We start from the raw sequence: 11772 nt of genomic DNA, 5'->3' as shown, positions 1-11772 counted from the left end.
ACAAGAATAAGCATCCGAAATTACTAAAAGAAAAAATAATATTTTCATTTACTGTAAAAAATTCCATATTCTGTGAAATAAAATAACTAAAATTTTAACTGCAGTGAATGGAGCTACAAGAAATTGAAAAGACGTAAGGAAAATTACATTACTACAAATTTTGCTACATTACTAAAATTACATTACTAAAAATTTCAGAAAATTCAACTTTTTTAAAAATTTCCATAAATTTTCTTTCCAGTTCTGAGCTAAAAAGTAAAAGTAAAGAACACTATTATTAAAAATACATTAAAAACTGAAATTTTGAACCACAACTTCAGCCAACCTTCAGCCAACAAATTATCTAGTGATAATCTCTACACTAGTTTATATTTTGTTTCAATCACAAATCAATATTTACAAGAAATTACTGTTTCCCTTAAATTGTAAGAATTCCAGACGAGTTAAATGTTATCTGAGACCTGTTTAAAGACTAGCCATTTAACAAAAAATAGAATTGCTCCGATTTTACTCCACTGCGTAAGAGAAAGATTTAATGTTGAATTTACAATTAATTATAATTAATTATTTTCAACACTGTAAATGCTACAACGCATAAAAATCTGACTCATTTCTTGTTTAACTTTTATTAATATTTCACCGTAATAAAAGCATATTTATAAAATCTAATTAAAATACTGTTACGAACATATAATAAAGCATTGAACTTCTTAACAATAAATCTACCTTTAATTTTACTTTTGTTATAGAAGATTAAGAAAATAATTTGGTACAAAAATTGTATTCGTAAAAATCTGAACATTATTTGCGAAAGGGAAAATTTCATTTCCAGAAAATAGAAAATCGGTTGAATCTTCAATGCTTCTACTTCTTACAATCATAACAAATACAATTATAATTCTAAGCAGGACGGAACTAGTTAATCTAATATTATATTTACAGTGGCCAATTATTTTGTGCAATTTAGTTTATAATATAATGTTTACAATAAATGTAATAGTAATAGCTAAAATAATGAATAGAATTTCAATTTTATCTGTCAATGAATGTTTTTATTTCTGGCACAATTTTCAATCAAGCAGTGTAAAAGAATATATTCTGCTGAAGCAATCTATAGCAACAACAGGAAATAGTAAATACAAAAGTATTGATATCACAAAGAAATATAAGACATATCACTATTGACATTCAACTATTGTTCATGGACATCTACAAGATATAACAAAGTTCACAAAAGAATTAAAAGACTCAGAAGTAAAATTTAAGAAAAAAATGTCTCATAATTTTTTAATTATTTATATTAACTAATAAAGTGAGATAGATACCAAGGTCCATATTCTCTACATTTCTTGCACGCGCGAGTGTGTATATACGTGTTTACGCAATAATATATAAAGAAGGCACAGTAACAATTTTTACTAAATATGATTTTAATAGCAAATAATCATGCTGGCCGAAGGACAAATAATAATTATCAGTTAAATTGTCGAAGAACAGTATTGGGCATCAAGTCTAGTTCCCCGCGGCGCATTTACTTTTTATTGTATAAAAAAGAGTAGAGTTATTCGTAGTATCGCTCAATAGTAGTACATAAGCTTACTAATAAAGGAATATTTTCACATTTATTACCATGTGGTATTACTTACCTTAATCTTAAATACTTACCTACTAATCTTAAATACAATAAACATTTTCTAGGTATATAAGAATTGAAAAATCTCGGATAAAGATACATATATGTACAATCCACTACCTAATATACCCACAAGCATAAGATGCACCGTATACAATTACTAATGCACCAACAAGAATTGAGAAATGGAGAAACCTAAACTTAAATACATACTAACCCTTTCTCATTCATACAAATAACATATGGGTAGATACGTAGATGCACAAAAATTCGACGGGAATTAGTAAATTACTTACTCAAAAGATGTATATTCTGAATTAAAAATTGATTATCTTACTTTAGAGCCTATGACTCTACAAACTCCTTATCTTTTAACAATTACTCCAATTCGATTTCTTTTCTTTCAAAAGAAATATTTTCTTCTTTCCTTTATCAATAATAACGATTGAATATTTATTGAATTTTGTAAGAAACAATAATCAAAATAACCTCGAACAATTTTAACGAAAAGCTCTTCTAATAAAAGAACAAGATCATAATCATCAACAAAATTAAAATTGTATCACGTGCGATTTAATCAGGAAGACGAATTACTCATGATTATGTACATCAATAATTTATTGAGAAAGATTACAACCAGTAACTCATATCTTTTTTAGACCTTTCATCCTGCCCATGATAAGTACTAAAGGGACTTAAATTTATTCACTCATTACTTAAGAAGTTCTATGATAGTTCCTGAATCCTGACCCGCGATGTAGGTCGACAATGAATGACGTTGATCCACTCATAGTAGACAGATCTCAAATGACATAAATTCACATCGATGTACGATGAAAATGAAATTGATTGAAATTGTAGTAGATTGGCTTAAGTAAGTAATGATAATCTGAAAAAGAATGGAAAAAATTTTTTAATTATATCAACAATACAATTTACATACATTTAATTAACTTACAAACATTTAATCATCAGTATCCTTACATGGAAGTATTACATTTTTGATAATCTTCCATGATGCACTGATCCTAATATACGAAATAAGACGCAAAAGCTTTTACAGGTGTTTCATTGGAACGATTTACAGTCCTTTAAAAAATATTGAGTACGTTCACAATTTGTTATATTCTAATAAAATCACATATTCGACTACGATAAAATTAATGGGATTTAACTTCTCATTAGACCTGTAAACAGTAAAATAGTATGTGTGCGGATGGGTGTGTGTCTGTGTGGGCACGTAATAACTAGGATTGCTCGTTAAAAGAGGATATATAGACACAAATATTGTTTAAAAGAGTAAAATAATCTTAAATACAATAAACATAACTGTTCTAATAGTTTTTTAATATGCACGAATTAATATATCACTTATATATACAATATTTTATAATATATATACATGAATAAAGATATTTCATATATGTATATGACAAAGACTTCCATTGTTTACATTAATATAATATAAGAAAACTCATTTACACATATTTTATTATATATTCATTTTGGTTATATCAAAATTTAGACACAGTCATTCACTGAAAAAAGTCTTAATATCAATAAATAAAATAATATTTACATCATTAAGACTTCGCGTAAAAGACATGCTAAATCGAAGACAAGTAGACAATACTTTCCTGAAAATAATAAATAATTTTTCTAATTTGTTATTTCATAAAAAAATTAAATATTTTATAATATTTTATTAACATTAATAATATTAATAAGATTAAACATTTTACTTGAATAATAATAGTTGAAGTACTAAGCTAATAATTAATTACTAACCTAATTAATAAACTTATTATTATACTCAATTTATATAATTAACAATGTTATTAATATTCAATTTATATCAGTAACAACTTTGTTTCCATTTTGACAATACAGTCATTTGTATTTATATTATTCTCATCAAATATAAAAATTTTATATATAATGAACATATGTACGTGCACACACTGATTCATGTCAAATATACATTCGATAATAATCATATTGAATAGGAAATGTTTTAAAATAGATAATAATTTTGATTTCTGTTCTTTGTTAGACAATGAATACTCTATCGGTGATATGCAAAAATTATAAAACCTTTTTTTATTATAAACTTTAAATTTTGATTATAAACTAGATCATTACAGATGTCTGAAAATTCTTACCCGTTGAGGCCGATAAAATACCTGATTTCGTATAAATATTTGGTGTAATAACTTGCATACGATGGTACTATTTTACATTTAACGTTGGATATCAAATATAATTCAATATAAATTTGTAAAGTCGAATGATTCTTGATGACGATATTCGTACTTCTCAGAATTTAACATTCTCCTTGATTTTGGCTTTTATATACAATTTTTCGAAACGAACCAGTTACGGCTCAGACCATGTATTATTTCTTGAAAAATATTATGTTTATAGTTTATCAGTTTCTATGAAAATCATATATCATATTATTTCATTAATTATACAAAATTAATAGAATTTCCCTTTTGATCCGAATTATAAACTATAAAATACATATAATAAAAATAACATTTCTTAAACTTCTATTATATACATAAATAGTATGGCCAATATAAATAATAAAATAGGACGTAATATCTGTATTCGTGCGTGTGTTCATATATAATAATAACATACTATGTAACACACACAACTCAAGACATATTATTTATTTAATATAAAAATAAATAATTTATATTATATTCTACTGTATCCTCAATTTAGCTCAAATAAAATATAGGGATAAAGTCTACAATGAAAAGTTAAAAAAATAAATAAATAGAATACATTATGTATAAATCTCGTAGACAAGAAATAACAAATTCGAAACAACTCTTGAAATATCTCTTAAAAAATATTAAAAATTTTTATAGTTTCTTATTTTACAATGAAACGTTACGTATTACAATAATAAATCTAATTAATTAATACTTAAAATATTAATAAATTATTTTTACATTATTTTCTTTGAAAAAAATCATGTTAAAAAATAGTACTTTTTCGAGAATAGTTCATATAAACAGCTTATTGAAAATTTCCAAAAGCTGAGTCCTAGATTAAACCTTCGTCATTAATATAAAACCTTGTGATAAACAGCATTAAAATTCTTATAAGAAAAAATTACTAGTTACTCGTATACGATAGATAAAAGACTGTATCAAGCAAACCAGTATCGAGTTACTTTAAAAAAAGTTCATCTTGTATAAGTTAAATGCGGACTGTACCTCTCATGCGTTCTAACACAATAATAAATTTCCTTGAACGTACCATCTAAAATAGAACAATAGAAAAATCATTCGTCTGAACATACATACTTATCTTGAAATTTTTTAAGACCAAAGAGTTTTATTGGCTTCGGTTATTTATAAAAATAACAAAAACGGAACACGATCTTCACCATACTATATGATAATCTTCGTCGATTCGTAGATGTTTATATATATATGAGAACCTGTAAAAAGAAAGAGTTTTATTAATTCAAATAAGATTATAGGTATTATTCAGAGCTGAAATGAGTGAAACGGCAAAAGAGGCACTTTGGAAGTTCATCCCGTATACACTTTTAATAAATCTCAGAATCCTTACTATTCTTTAGTACGTTCTTAAGTATGCTCTAGTAATAAGATTATCGTACTTAGAGCTTACACTGAGAACAAAGAAAGAAATAAGAATACAATTTCGTTATGTTAATAGCTAATTCTCTGGAATTTGAGAATACGCGAATAGTGCAATATTCAATTCATCGTTCGTCCTGCCTCATTTGCTCTTGATACATCTTATTTATTGTGTACGTCACTATCGTCACTCGATCTAATTAGTATGTGTAATTTTCTTCACAAATATCAAAATAGAGCCGAAAATACGAATGAGAGGTGTCTCCTTCCATTCTGATCAATTAGATCCACTTTCCTTCTGCAGGATTTCTACCGCCTCTGAACAGTACTTATATAACTTTGTACACACGTACGTATGCATTTATTATAAATTTTCGACATATTATATATGTCGATGATTATAGGGATATGTATGTACTCACATCTATTGAATATATACGAAAGTCAAATATGATCACAAAATAACATTAATAAAACTCAATTCTTACAGTGACGACGATAAAACACCCACTTCAAAAAATAAACATACACTTCGCAGAAATAAGGGACGAAAATTCGAGAAAAAGTATGAAGCAATGATCTCCCGTGTACATGATCGTACAACAAATTTATTTTCGCTGATTAATTCGAACGCAAAATTATTTCGAGTTACAGACACTACACAGTAGAAAGTGCGTATTCGATTATCGATTAGTATATTGGAAGGTAGTTAATGTTCAATTATCGATTAGTATATTGGTACGTTTAGTGTTAAATACTCAATTTAGATTTATCTATTTAATATACACTAGCTTATTATGAAGTTATATCTTAATATTATTATTAATTAATCAATTAATTCTATTATAAAGTTTATAATATATATTCTGAGACATTGAGTCAGACATTCGATATCGCAATAACATCTCGGAATTTAAATATTTAATATTTAAAATACCGTCACGCAAGATTAACATAGAATATTAATCCTTTCTTTCACATCGGATGCCAAGAAATACACTACGATTATGATAAGTGTCTATACGTATCGAACATATACACACATTCGCTCGTATACCAACCAAGCATTACACACTTGTTCCAAATTGTGGATTCGTATATCCTAGTTTACCTGCGCATTCACACATTCAAGAAATACGACACATTCAGCATCTTATAATCATATACAGTACTCGACAAGAATTAGGTCATCAACTCCTTTTCTTAAAAAACATCATAAAAGACATCGACAAAATCAAGTATCAAACTATACATAAAACTAACCACCGATTACAGAATCGCGGTTCACATATACAGAATGCCTACCTAATACACACAAGATCTATTTGCACATATTGTAGATGATCATGTTTACGAGGAATGCCGAATATTTCTTAAATATCAAAAATTTGGTATTCACGAAAGAAATAAAGAAAAAATACAAAAGTCGATATAAAAAACGAAGAAATAGCTGATTGTACTAATGAAGTGAATCGTCAATAATGAAAGCGATATAATGTAAGCCACTATTATTATGCTAGAAAATATAAGTGTAAGTATAAAACAATAAAATAATAAAATACAATAAAATAAAAAAGTAATAATAAAATATTTATATATATACGCACATACATATAGGACATATTATAATATATACTTTCATTACATGCATATATTCGCGATTATTTTACAAAAATGTCATCGTTAGAATTAAGATATTTATATAAATACACCCGCTACAAAAGATTTTACGAGTGTGGCCATGTTATGTACTAATCCACCACATTTTATTAATACTGTTTTAAGATGCGCGAAAGAATTGATTAAGCCAACGAACGGTATGTAAATAAAAAGTCAATCACACTTAATTATACCACACTTAAGCGTGGTATAAAGAAGTATAAAGGAAAAATAAGCAACGTAAAGGAATGCGAGCGAACGAATGAGCTCTATCCAGAAAGGTGATTTTAGTCGGAACTATCGGTCAGATCGGCAGATACATTTCGATCTTCGATCTAACCGTTTCACAAAAATCCTCTTCTTTACTATCATTTATTGACTTATGACAATATATAAAATTCATATTTCAGTATACTAATCCCTGAATTATTCATTGCATTCAAAGACGAGCTCATATTGTGCTCTGATAATGCTGCAATCGGGCACATAATAGCAGCTATTTTCGAAAGAATTTCCACAAAGGTTCGTACGGATTAAAAAAAGTTATACTTCGATATAATATTAAAAAAAAGAAAGAGGTATATATTTGACAAAATTTAATGTTATTCTGATGTTCTATCAAAAAGAGTCCGATTGAAAGAAATAAAACTATTTCTCAAGATTTTCTTACACGATAAATAAAAGATATATTGATATTTTTAGTGTTTTATAAATATCGTTACTTTTCCTCTGTATGCAAGATGTAACCGTATCCCTTTAGACATTAAAAACTTTATTGTTCTTTTACATTTTCGACAAATTTTCTCAGTTAACAATTGACTTCTATCAATTAACAATGATTCTATTACTCGAATATTTTAATCTTCAATTGAAAAAGACAATATGAATATGACCATTGTTTTTGAGATAAGAAAAAATGTTTTTAAGAATAAATTTTATAAAATATATAGAACTCAGTACTACGGAAAATTAATAAAATTTTAACAAAAATTAATATAACTCCTAAAAAATATAGCAAAGATATGCGCAAGATATTTTACTATCGCTTAAATAATGGAAAGGAGTATTCTTAAATAGTGTAAAATCTGTGCTTTCGAAAGTAATGTTAATTCTCTATTGATAAAATGTTAAAATGAACTTAACATGTTCCTTACCAGAGTTATATGCGCCGACAGAATTTTTCTTCCTCGGTGAGGTAGCGGACATGTTAAAGATTGTCAATCCTTTTTTTCTAAAGTCATTCTACGCATCTTTTTTCCTCTTTACATAATATATACTCCATTTGATTTATTAATGAAAGGAAATGACAAAATCGACCTATTGAACTTTGGTTATTCATAATAAATTTACCATGAACTTAGATCGCCAGTATGGAAATATATTCAAAATAGATCATACGATACATAATGGATTTAAATTATAATACTCAAAGGTCCAAGACACTATTTAATGAATAAAGACGATGGGATGGCATATATTAATATTTGGTTAAATTATTCTATTTATGAAGAAATTGAAACGTATGAATGGATTTATTAAAAATTTTTATTACAAATGACATGCGTGTTGGAAAATAATTTAAGCTGAATATTTTTGTGATTTTATCTATCTATGAGGTTACAAATGTTTTATTTTTTATAATCTCTTTCGCACTTTCCTCGCTTCTTGTTCCATAAATAAACTTTAATTGCTCTCGCTCGCAGACACTTCCTCTATCATTTAATCGGCATTCACTCCTATTCAGTCTCTCTCTCTCTCTCTCTCTCTCTCTCTCTCTCTCTCTCTCTCTCTCTTTCTCTCTATTACAGATTTATTCTCTCTCTATACAGATTACTTAATCAGAATATAACATCTAGTTTAAAGATTAATACGGAAAGGTAGTTAATCGGAAATTCAAAAAATTTTGCAACTTTGGATATAACTTTGTCATCCGTAATACAAATCTATTTTCGTTTCGTGCCATAATTCCGTAATCTAGAATAAGATTCAATAACAAATTTACTTTAATAAGATGATTCTATAATGCAATACTTGAATGATTAAAAATGTCAATTCTTTCTTTTCTGGGATTAGCTAATTTAACTGATTTGGATAATCTTGACCACATGCAATGTTCCGTCTAATCGAGAAGTAGTATGCTTTTGCAATCAGTATTCTGTAAATATACTTAGCTAAACCAAGTTTGAAAATATTCTGACGTGACTTGTTCTGATTTTAAAGTTTCAAAGAAAATATTTCGTGAGAGGAATACAATTTCTTGCATTCTTGAACCAAATGTTTCTGCGGGCTTCAAAACTCTATACAGTGATGAAAAAGGACGTCTACTTGCTGAAATAAAAGGAGTATAATATAACTGTGTATCGTGGAAGTTTTCGATTGAATCGTGGCTTCTATCATTTTCCTCAATTTTGCCAATATTTTTTCAGAATGTATTTCAAGGTTGAAACCATTTTCGTCTTTATTATAAATTTCTTCAACTGCGATAATTGAGGTGCTATATCTTACACATAAAACAAACTATTTTGTTTCTTTTGGCAAGCTATCAGTATCTATCAGTGTCTATGTAACTAAAATCTATCAGTATCTTGCAATGTAGTTGTTTCGCAAGATACGATTCTATGCACATTCTTAAATGTCTAAATAAACCATTTACTTGCTTAAAATTTAGGTAGGACTACCAGATCTATATAGGTCAAAATATACAAAAAGAGAATGCCAATGCTAATAAAGTCATTTTAACAATAAAAATTGTTCTAATGATATAATTAACTTTAATATTAATAATGTTCGTGTACATTAACTTAAAAAGAAAACGAAAATTCTTCAAATATTGCATCCTGCAATCAGTTTAATAAATAATAGTACTAAGTTGAAATTCAAGTTTAATAATAGTTGATTTATTTAATGGAAAAAAAAATATTAACTTCTGTATCTATTACTCGAGATACTTTTACATGTACTAAAAAATATTTATGTAGGGAGAAATATTATGGCATTTATCAATTTTTATTTAGTGAAAGTTTCAAGATAATTTTAAAGTCAACTTTATCTTTTATATAAGAACCAACATTTCTTATAATGCCAACAATCTACGTAAAAAAAAAAGGAAAGAAATAAATAATTTTTGTCTGAAATATTTTCTTATCCATCTTCAATTTTTCGAAACATTTGACGAAATAATATCTCGCAACTTTTGAGAAAAGTATACGAGATAAAAAGTATCAAAATTTTCCAAGCAATACTTACAATCGTCAATCGTCCAAAAATTTTTTTAAATTTATCTATATATGCACTCTGATGTTTATAACTCGATTCATTAATATCTAACGACAACGATCATTAATTTACAGTCATATGTAGGTTTAGGCGATAATAATATGAACATAAAATTCTATATTAACCACAAGCAAAAGAGAAAATAGAAAGACAAAATGGAGGTATTCTAAAAGAACTAGAAATAATGTATATGAAAGAAAATGAATGGCGTGAAGAATTAATAAATTTTTTGTTAATATACAAATTAGAACCATAATCTATTCCACTGGCAAATATATTATTTAAAAGAAAATTAAGAAATAAATTAACCAAAGCGAAAGAAAGTATCATAGACTTGGAAGATAATAAATCAAGTATAAATCTTAGTCCAGAAAAATTTAAAGTAAATAATCGAAAAGAGAAGTATAGTTACATTAAAATCAAAACTAACGCATCATAGATCATATTATTAAACTATTCAATTTTTATTTCTCAATACTAAGAATGAGATATAAATTAGTTCATTTAAAATCAAGGCGATTTAAAATCAAGCTTTATGATTATTTTAGTTTTTGTCATCATTTGTGATATTTCTTGACCTTTTTGTTTATAAATCAGTATAGACAGATGTTTACGTTAAAACGAAATGACATACAAAAGTACTTACTTATATTTCTTTTTGTACTAAAGTAGAAGTATATATAAAATAATCGTGATCTATCTGATAATAACCTTCAACTCACAATCTGTATGTTGTAAAATGGTAAAATACAATGAAAATATCTTTGTTGTCTCAAAAATATGTTAAAACATGAACGGACGGATGAAAATATTAATTTATTAAACCAATATAATATTTAGCAATAAAGTATTTTTTTTTGGGTACATAATGTAATAGAACTAAAGTGTTGTCTTTGCTTCCAAGCTTTGAATGTCAGAAAAATTCTAGAAATTTATAAAAAGCATTATTACCATTTAAGCGTTATTTTATTGAAACCAACGAAGATTAGATTCTATGTGAAGACAATTACTTGGAACATCAAAACAGACTGTGCATTCAATGAAAAAACAAATTTTGCATCGATTAATTCGCCAATGCTAATGCAATTATGTCATTTTGATGTAGTTTTGAATATAACAATTGTGTGTGTGTGTGTGTGTGTGTGTGTGTGTGTGTGTGTGTGTGTGTGTGTACACATATATGCATTTAAAAATTTGATTCTGTACATGTAGAAATTATGGCTTTATTTGAAATGTGAGGCAATAAAATTTTAAAGTTCATAAGGTACTACTTTAAATAGAGATTGCTAATTTTTCCTTGATCATCTATCATCTACGTTTATACTCAATTAATACTGGTTAGTTACTAACCGTTCCACTTTTCGTGTAGCGCTATTCTTTTTTCTGCAATGCCGTCCAGTGTCGTAAATATATTTTTCTCGTATCATATTTTTACTCTATATCATATTCTTTACTTTTTCGTGAAATGGAAATTGATGTCCATTTACCATTTAAATGCTCTCATATTTTATATAGCTTTTATTCTAGCTTTTATTAATCCTACACCTGTCAATGTGACAAACGTTTTATCTTTATCTTTCG

Source organism: Vespula pensylvanica, chromosome 16, assembly GCF_014466175.1.
Source record: "Vespula pensylvanica isolate Volc-1 chromosome 16, ASM1446617v1, whole genome shotgun sequence".
In the NCBI taxonomy this organism is placed as follows: Eukaryota; Metazoa; Arthropoda; class Insecta; order Hymenoptera; family Vespidae; genus Vespula; species Vespula pensylvanica.
The sequence above is the reverse complement of the archived record's forward strand: the minus strand, read 5'-3'. Positions refer to the sequence as shown.